This window comes from Dipteris shenzhenensis, chromosome 33 (genome assembly GCF_047967505.1).
Source record: "Dipteris shenzhenensis isolate YYH24624 ecotype China chromosome 33, Dip_SZ_1.0, whole genome shotgun sequence".
NCBI classification, from domain to species: Eukaryota; Viridiplantae; Streptophyta; class Polypodiopsida; order Gleicheniales; family Dipteridaceae; genus Dipteris; species Dipteris shenzhenensis.
In genome coordinates, this window is record NC_141628.1 from 20364851 (window position 1) to 20374382 (window position 9532).

A 9532-nucleotide genomic window follows, 5' to 3' on the forward strand; every position below is an offset into this window, starting at 1 on the left:
ACCCAAATAAGTGAAAAATAGCTCTAAAGGCTAGGATAGTTTAAAAATAGGATTAAGGCAAAAATGCATGAATACCTATAATTGTTTTTAGGGGTTAAGGTTTAGGTAGAACTTTGAGGTAGAGACATATAGACTTGCATATGATCAGCACGTTCATGCATCATAACATTGCATACAATCTTTCTTTCTCAAGACTTTTTCAATTATGAATGGTCATGGTGCATTTTGGTTGCTTTAACATTGTTGTTCTAGCTCTCTAGCCTTTGTAAGATCTCACGTGGTTGTTGCAAGGTCGTCCTTCTTGATGTGTTGCTTTAAAACAATAGTCATAGTTTAGGTTAGTACAATTTTCCAAATCAAAGGAAACCTTGATCATCTTCATCAATTACTTATGTACAGTTTTAAATAACTAGTGTTTTTCAAGATTCATTTAAGCATAAGTTTGCAAAGTATCAAACAAGTAATTTGATGTCAAGAGGGAGGCAAGGAGTCTCAAAAGTTACGATAAGTGGGAAGAAATATGATAGAACCCATGCATCTTTGGGAAACCTAAACTTTAAGAGGAGGAATTTACTCCTTCAGGAGAGAAGGTAATAGCCCATTATCACCTTGTAGGGCTTTGAGAAGCCCATACGTTAAAGGGAGCATACTCCAAAGTCCACAAAGTGGCTTTATCCACAATACTACTTTATGATCTTTTGTTTGCTCCCTATGGGTCTAAATGTCAGATTGGTTAGTTATGTAGTGCCTTCACTGATGTAGCATATATTTTCTAGGTGGTTTTGGTTACCTTAGGTTAGATAGTACTAGGTTATATTTCTGGAACATCTATATAGTTCTACGGCCTCAGTGATTAGAACTCCTCTAGAAGGGGTTATCCTAGGTGGGGCTTTGGTCCCGTAGTCCATGAGAAAGGGAAAAACTCTTGCACTAGCTCCAGCGGAGTCACGCTTTGACCCTGTGAGAAAGAAGGTTGAGACTAGGACATTGAAGTCATACTCTAGCCTAGGGGCCTAGGTAGCTAAGCGCTTAGTGGGGTAGAAGGAGGGGGGGTGGGGGATGAAAAGCAATGGCTGCAAGGAGGGGGTGTGGATGATGAGGCATTAAGGAGTGGGGGGGTGAAGAAGGAGTGGGGAGATGGGAGGGGGACAGGTAGTAAGGGTAATATCAGGCCTCACTATGGTGGCAACGATACATTAGGTTCTTTAAAATTAGGCTTAGTTAAATTTGTACTATTACAATTTTTTGAAAATCGCTTTCCTAGAATGATGCAATAAAGTGGAATTGATACCTTGTTAATTGTGAAAATTAATTATATTTTTAACTTCATTCCAAGCTTACTATCACTTCATTCCGACATCTATGTGTGGAGTTGCAAATTCAAAAGTTCTAAGACCCATTAATGGGATTTGAGGGGTTGTACTGAGACATATTACTATTCTGAGAAGCTAACATGCTCTCTCTTATAATGCTTTTTCTTGATGATGAGGGAGAAATATGTTACAAGTCGGAGTGGCTATGACTTCCATGTTATCAAAGAGAAAGCTTTCAAGTTCGTGTGAGCAATGCACTATGGGAATCATATGTTTTTGCAGGTTTGGTAGTCTTTGGGGATCATTAACTAGAGAATAAAAGCACTACCCCTAACATTTGTAGGGATGATTGGGATTGATGGGCCTTTTGTCACATGACTTAGGTCCACAATTCAAGACACATAGGCAGATCCTACTTAGAGTTTTTTCTAGCCAAATAGCACCAACAAAAAGGACCCATAAAGACGATGGCTTCGAGGACCCAAGTTGGGGGTAGAGACACACCAAACTCGACGGTTCACTCAGGCACAAATCACATCAGGGGACCTTCCCTCCATGCTCATCAGACTAGAGGCCCGACCCGCAAAATTCATGGTGGCACTTCAGGGCTATAGTCACGAGACCACAATGGACTACACACGTCAGTAGTCACCACATCAGCCTTGCACATCGATCGCCCCCTCCCAAAATTGGTTCCCCTACTAGTTCCCACTTCGAGGTTCTAGAGAGTTATCTATGTATCGATGCATTATGTTCTCCACAGAGGCAAGAAGAACAATATGAAGAAAAACTCAACCATTTAAAAGTAAAATCTTTGTTTGTTCCAATCCAATTCTCTTGGCAAATGCTAACTTTGATACCATTGAGATGACTGCCTCTTCAAATCAATCACTGTGATCATCTTCACCAAACTAGAAACTAGGAATGAAACTATATGAATCATCTAAAATTTACCACCCACCACCCATTGAGCTATTCTAACTTACCCTTGAGCATATGCAGGTCATAGGTAAGGTCTATGGCCAGACCCTAACTCAAAAGACATATGTGTCCCATACCATGGACATTCCCTTCACAAGGAGGCATCGACCTAGATTGCTAACCTATCATGCCTATGGTCAAGATCCATAATCCATGTACTAATCAATGTATGGCCAAGACACAAGCCCTAGGCCATTGTTGTGAAAATTGAAATTTGACATGATCACAAATTCATGATTTACCAAAACCATAGAAACCAAGAACAAAGAAACAAGTGGAGGAGAGAAGAGAAAAAGAGAGTGACATTATATGGTATCCAATCTGTCCCTTTTAAATGGTGGCTCTTGCTTCCCATCTAGAGTATTTATAATTGTAATTCCAAAAAAGATGGTGGCTCTTGCTTCCCTTTTAGATGGTGGCTCTTGCTTCCCATCTAGAGTATTTATAAATTTAGATGGTGGCTCTTGCTTCCCATCTAGAGTATTTATAATTGTAATCCATATACTAATCAATGTATGGCCAAGACACAAGCCCTAGGCCATTGTTGCCAAAATTGAAATTTGACATGATCACAAATTCATGATTTACCAAAACCATACAAACCAAGAACAAAGAAACAAGTGGAGGAGAGAAGAGAAAAAGAGAGCGACATTATATGGTGTCCAATCTGTCCCTTTTAGATGGTGGCTCTTGCTTCCCATCTAGAGTATTTATAATTGTAATTCCAAAAAGATGGTGGCTCTTGCTTCCCATCTAGAGTATTTATAATTGTAATTCCAAAAAGCAAAGAGCCAATAATAGTACATCCAAAAGCATCCCTTATACACAGTTAGAAAGATTGCTTAACATAGCTCCACGAGCTCAAAATATCACAAGGCTTAGTATGCCCTCATCCACAATTAATAAATTAAATTAGACCACGACTTAATATTTATTACATTACAATATGACCCATGGCCTTCGACAACAATTCGATACTTCAATCAATGAAAATCCCCTTCACCATCTTTGTTTCTCATTATCCAACTCATCATCTGTACTCAAGCCACCAATTGTGTTAGTTGTTACAATCAATTGATGAATCATCACATCAACTAATCCCAATACAATTGTACATTTGATATATAGACATCAAAATACACACCTTGTGACCAATTGCAATAACATCAATAACACTAGCGACAATAGTATTAACAAGGATTCACCCACAATACTAACTATCTAGCCTGACAAAACACAGGTAGTTAGGCGTCCCCAACTCAACCACATAAAGCATCCACTAGGACCCACGCTGCGTCTGGTGCACTCCTATAGAATACTTTGCCATAGTCACACTTAACTAAATAAAATAATTTCCATAGCGAGAAATATTGGAAAAAAAATAACGTAACATCCCTCTTGCTTGGATTGCAACTGATCTCAGTTGTGTATTTGACTTTTCGAGTTAACGAGTAGAGATGTGAAGAGTACTCTCTTAGATATTTATCAAGTATCATCATGGTCAAAAAATTTCTTCAAGAGATCTTAAGCTCTCATTAACCAAGAGAGAATTAATTTAGCAAATTCAAAACTTAAGAAAGATTATTTGTATTCTTATCTTGTACCAAGAGAAAGTACTACACCACATCCATTCATTGCTTATGTTATTTTGATACAGGTTCAAGCATTATATTTGTCATATTACTCAATATCTATTCTTTTCCATACCTGTATGATATTGAGAAATAATAACAAATACAAAGCATAATTCTTTTTTCTTATGACACGAGTAGTAATAAGTCACATATTCTATTATGTGATCAGCAGAAGGGTATATGTATTTATTGTCTAATCACACATCAAAGTTTCTGATTTAACTTAGTAGTTAGTAATGATCTAATATGTATTTTCTTCATTTGCTAGAAAATACATAGAAGATATTATTTGACATAATAACTATTTTTCATTATCTATAAAAGCAATTTCGTAAAAAAAAAATTATCAGAGAAAAAAGCTTGTCAGCGAACAATCATGCCTTCCCTCTTGCTTGGCAAAAATATCATATGCTTTTTCTTCTCTTTAATTTTATCCAATTCAATTCACTTTAGCAAAACACTTTATCGAAGCATGCCATATGTATCACAATAATAATTTTAATATCTACAATTAAGCTAAGATTGGCATCTACTCAAGCAAGCTATGAGAGTAAAAGCCCTCTAAGTAATTGTATTTCTTATTTCATACATACTGCATGATATACATCTTCTCATCCTTATCAGTGCACATACTCATTTTTATTTAATCATAAAAAACTCGTCGCTTACCTAGATTGTCCTAGATTCTATATAGGCTATCATCTTTTCATGATATTTTAATATGATCTATCACTCTTCTTTAGATTCAATTATTTCCTTCTGTTACCATACCATTCTTCCTTGTCTCTATATGAGTACTTTTATGAGAGTAAGAAAAACAAAAATATGGGAATAGATATGTATCTCCTTTGTCCTTCCAAATCTTTGCTTGCTTGGCTGAGCCCTAATCAACTTTCTTTTGCTTCGTGTTCAATTGTTGGTCTGATAACTTTATGGTTCAAAAGAGATTTCTTGCAAAGCCTCTCTTTCATAGTGACCTCATCATATGTAACTTAAGTAAAGCAATTAGGTAAAAAGAAAGGAGGATAAAAGATGTATCTAGAGATGCCTTGGTCGTCTTGTCACAATGCTTATATGGTTGATTGTGTGTACTAAGCTGACGAGAAATTGCCAATTGTTGTCGAAGCATAATATGCATATAGTACATCTATCTGTCCTTGTTTCATCTGCAGCTCTCGATTCTTGATTTAGTCCTATTGCTTTCTTCCAAATTAAATAGTCATTGTATTTCGCTTAGGAAAGTGATATCCCTATTGCGATTTTCATACGACTTTCATTCTTGAAATCACATGATGCTACTAGTACTTCAAATATCATTCATTCTCTAAGAATATAAATCTTTTCTGTCCTCATGTCCTAAAATTAAGTCATTTCTGGTTGTGGCTATTAATCTTCCTATCCAAAGACTGCTTCTACCAATTCGTTGACAGTAGGCATTTTTTAAATTTAATATTATTAACATGAAATTTTATATTGCTTTTGTCATGTGTGTTTACCTATCTTTTTGTTTTTATTGTTCTTATCAGTATTCAAGGTTTTGGTTTGACCACTGGACCCACGTTAAAGGACCAAGCACTTGAATGCTCCTTTTCCAAGAAAAATATACAAAGGTGTATTTGGCATCCCATGGAGCTTGTGGCTCAAAGCAAATACTAAAAGAGATTCGAGTGCAAATTACCAAACAGAAATGATTAATGTATCATGCATTGAAATTGTAGATTTAATGTCAATATATGATATGAAACCCATGTAAAAGATTGGTATGTATGGCTTTGAAAAGCTTACAATTTAAAACCTACATATAGGTTTTTTTCGACACGTATTCAAAATATCCCTACTTTGTTTGAAGCAATATCCTCCCCTAAAAAGTGTGGAAGGTTTGGTGTGGAGATAAATCTAGATATTTGATGTCCACACAACCTTTTCAACACGAGGAGGTAGTAATATTTTTTTAGGGATGTTAACAATGATGTTTAATTTAAGTTTTTGGAGAACGAAACCTTTTACTCATTAAAAAATCTTTTTCTATGTTTTTACGTTTTTAAGGGTTTTGAGATCCACCATCCCACTTGGACCTTATGGCCTAGCTAGATTTCCTACCCTCACTCATCCTCTAGAATAAGTCCATAAAGCAAGTTATTGATCTTCTAGACGAAAGGATTGAGATCCATGTCATGACAAATGCATACCTAGCATATTCTACAACCACTTTTCACCTATGATCTTGATTTTGGAGTAAAGACACCTAGCTTGGTCTTTTGGAATCCTCTAATTATTGATGGTAAGGTATATCTTACCTCAATGATGCTTTGGAGGCTACATATTTTGAGAGCATGAGAGACATGCTAGCCTAGTAAGGATGCAATGCTAGATCTTATTGGCTTGGGAGTTGAAGACATTGATTGAAAGGTACATATTAGATCGCCCAATATGATGACACTACCCTTACCAATTCAAGATGCTACGGCAAGGTTGACATCCCCTTTGAATGGAAGAACCTATGGCTTCCATTGACGTTATGAGATTAACCAAAAAATGATACCACTTTATGATGAAACCAAATCTTTCACAATTTGATGTTGTCCAAATCTCATTTAACAAAGTAGCTAGAATTCACTCTATTTGTTGTCCAAATCTCATTTAACAAAGTAGTTAGAATTTAATTTACTCTATTTTTTGTCACATTTTAGAACCAAAGTACATTATCATTATATTCGTACTTCATTTACTAAAATACCAAAACCAATGACTCATACTCATGCATTGTAAATCCCTTCGTTTTGTAAAAAATGAATACAATATTTACAAAAAAATCTTAATCCAAGTACAACCAACATATTAATTAAAAGTTACACGATCACCTTCCTTACGTTTTTGAATTGAAGGGAACCCTTTTTCTACTAAACTATATTACTAAAATACCCAAATCAATGGCCATTAAAGATCATCAATGATTCATAATCATTCATTGTAAAGATATTTCATATCCATCACAAATAAATGTATTTTTGGTGAGGTATGACTCAGTGCTCTTAAGGGGTGGATTTTGACACTCATCATTGAAAATATATTGCCTATAAATTTGCATCTTTTCTATTTGAATTCATGAGGACATCCTTTGTATGAGAGTTTGTATTCTCCTTTGACGCTTCTGTACTTTAAATGCCCTTGCCTAACTAACCTTGTGGGCTTTATTCCTTTTTTTTTGTTTCCTTCCCTTTAATGACTGCATGCCTACCTAGATAATTTCTCACTCTATGGCCTGCTCTTCCACACAAAGTGACAAATGGTACATTTGCAAAGACACAATCAACAAGGACAAATGGCAAAATAGTGTTTCTAGATCCAACTCTACTATAGACCTGGGAGGAGCAAGATGCATACACATTTGTAGAGTTCATCTAGATGATGAAGATAATGTGATCCAATTGATTCAGATGGCTCCAAGTGTCCATGATGCATGTGTACTCAATTAAGATGGAGGGTGACAACGTGGAAGAGTTCCTCACAAAGATTAAGGTTCCCATGCCGGATACTAAGACAGCTATCCCATAGTTACCAAGGCTTCATCACAACACTGGTCTATCAGTGGCCATGACACTTGAAGATGAATTGTAAATGAAAGGACACATGGGAAAAGGGATCATCTAATTTCAAGGAGAAAGTACTTCTACACCAACAGATCAAGCACTATGCCAACACACAACCAATAAAAAAGGAAGGTTTTAGGACGAGACAAAGAGCAATAACGATGCTGTTATCATTGATGAACTACTCCTCATTATTGAGGTGATACCCATTATTGCTTAAAACCACAAGATCTTTAGTACGTTGGCAATGATGCCACTGTACACATGATGGAGTGGTACAATTCTCTAAAATTGGTGGATCCAAAATCATCCGTTATAGTCGAGGGCAACTCCCAAGTGCCTTGAAGAAGCAATTGGCACTCTATCGTTCATCATAGACACAAGTGAGATGGAGGTATTAAGAAATGTTCTTTTCGTTCCTAAACTTTGCAAAAATCCTCTTCCATGCATTCACTAGGAATGGAATGGGGGTAGGGTTTCATCATCAGGGTGTACACATCTTAGGCAAGAATAAGAAAGTGACTGCACATGGTGTTTCAAAAAAAGGTATTTATAGGATGCAAATAAGTGGAGTGGCACAATGCCTACCTGCCATTCACAATTCGCCAAATGTTTGTGCTTCTAGGCAGGCAAGCAAGCCCAAAGAAGCATACTTCAACTCCAAGCAAACCATTCACATGATGACATAGATGTTGAAGAAAAAAAGTTTGAGCCACTGGATCTTCACAAACAATTGCAAGGGTTACCTTATAAAAATGAATGATTATCCCTACAGTACATGATGGCTTTGGAGAAGTTTGATACATTGGAAGAAAACCTTGCCTCAGTACAAGATTGGGAAGACCAAGCAACTTGGTAGATTTTGCCGTGATAGACAATCGGGAGCTGGAGATGTTTGATGAAGCTATCTGAGGAATCCATAAAAGTCAAGATGGAACCTGTACTCCCAAATCATGCTTATTATGGCCAAGCCTGCAAGAAGGAAGGTCATAGGTTCCAAATGAGTCTTCGATGTGAGGAACCAGTTCAATGGCTCACTAGACAAGTAAAGGTTAGACTCCTAGCCACAACATATGCTCGGCCAGAAGGATTCGCCTACCAGAAACATTTAGTCTAACTTGCAAGAATGAACACTATTAGAATGGTTCTTGCACTTGCTGCACATCACAAATGGCTGGTACTTCAAATGGATGTAGCAGCTTCCTGGGTTTCAGTTACCAAGAAACAAGGTGTGCAGGCCATCTACAGATTGAAACTGGCCAAGGGCGTAGTACATACATTGATGATCAAGTGCTGGGATAGATGTGTTAGTCCCCACGTGTGAGAACTCAGATGAGGATGACATGATGGAGCGATACCTGCATTAGGTATGGGAACGAGGAGACTGTCACAGGGGCCAAAACAAAGCATCCTGTGTGGGCAGGACACAGCACCATGGTTGTAATGTAAGCAGCAATAGATCATGCCATGTGGGCAGCATTGACACAATCCCAGTACTCCTGAAACCTCTGATCTGCAAGCAAACACAAGAACACACCAACATGAGGAAACTGAGCAGGCTGCTCACCACCCAACCATGACATCTACGAGATGTGATCCCGAATCAAGAGATGTTTCCTCCGAGCCACGAGTTGAGCTACTGGCACGAACTCCCAACCAGATCCTAACCAGCCTGGTGTCCCATACCACCAGGTGACACTATGAAGCCTGGGATCTACTATTGGGCCTTGGGCTACGCTATGATGCAGGTGCGCGTCCACGACTCAATCCAGGATCAGACCTAGCACCTGGGAATGAGACTTGCTCCCATCGGCTCTCTAAGAACTGAACCTCTGGCCCGGGGGATTCACTCTTTATTAAAGGGGGACATCACCTGCGTGCATGAACTTCAAGAAAACCCCCTATTTAAGATCCATGTAGGATTATAAAACACCCCTATTTAAGCTTATAAGGTACAAGAAAAAGTCTAGTGTGCTCCCCCCCTTTCCTTAAACCTACGTCAAGACAGCTATCC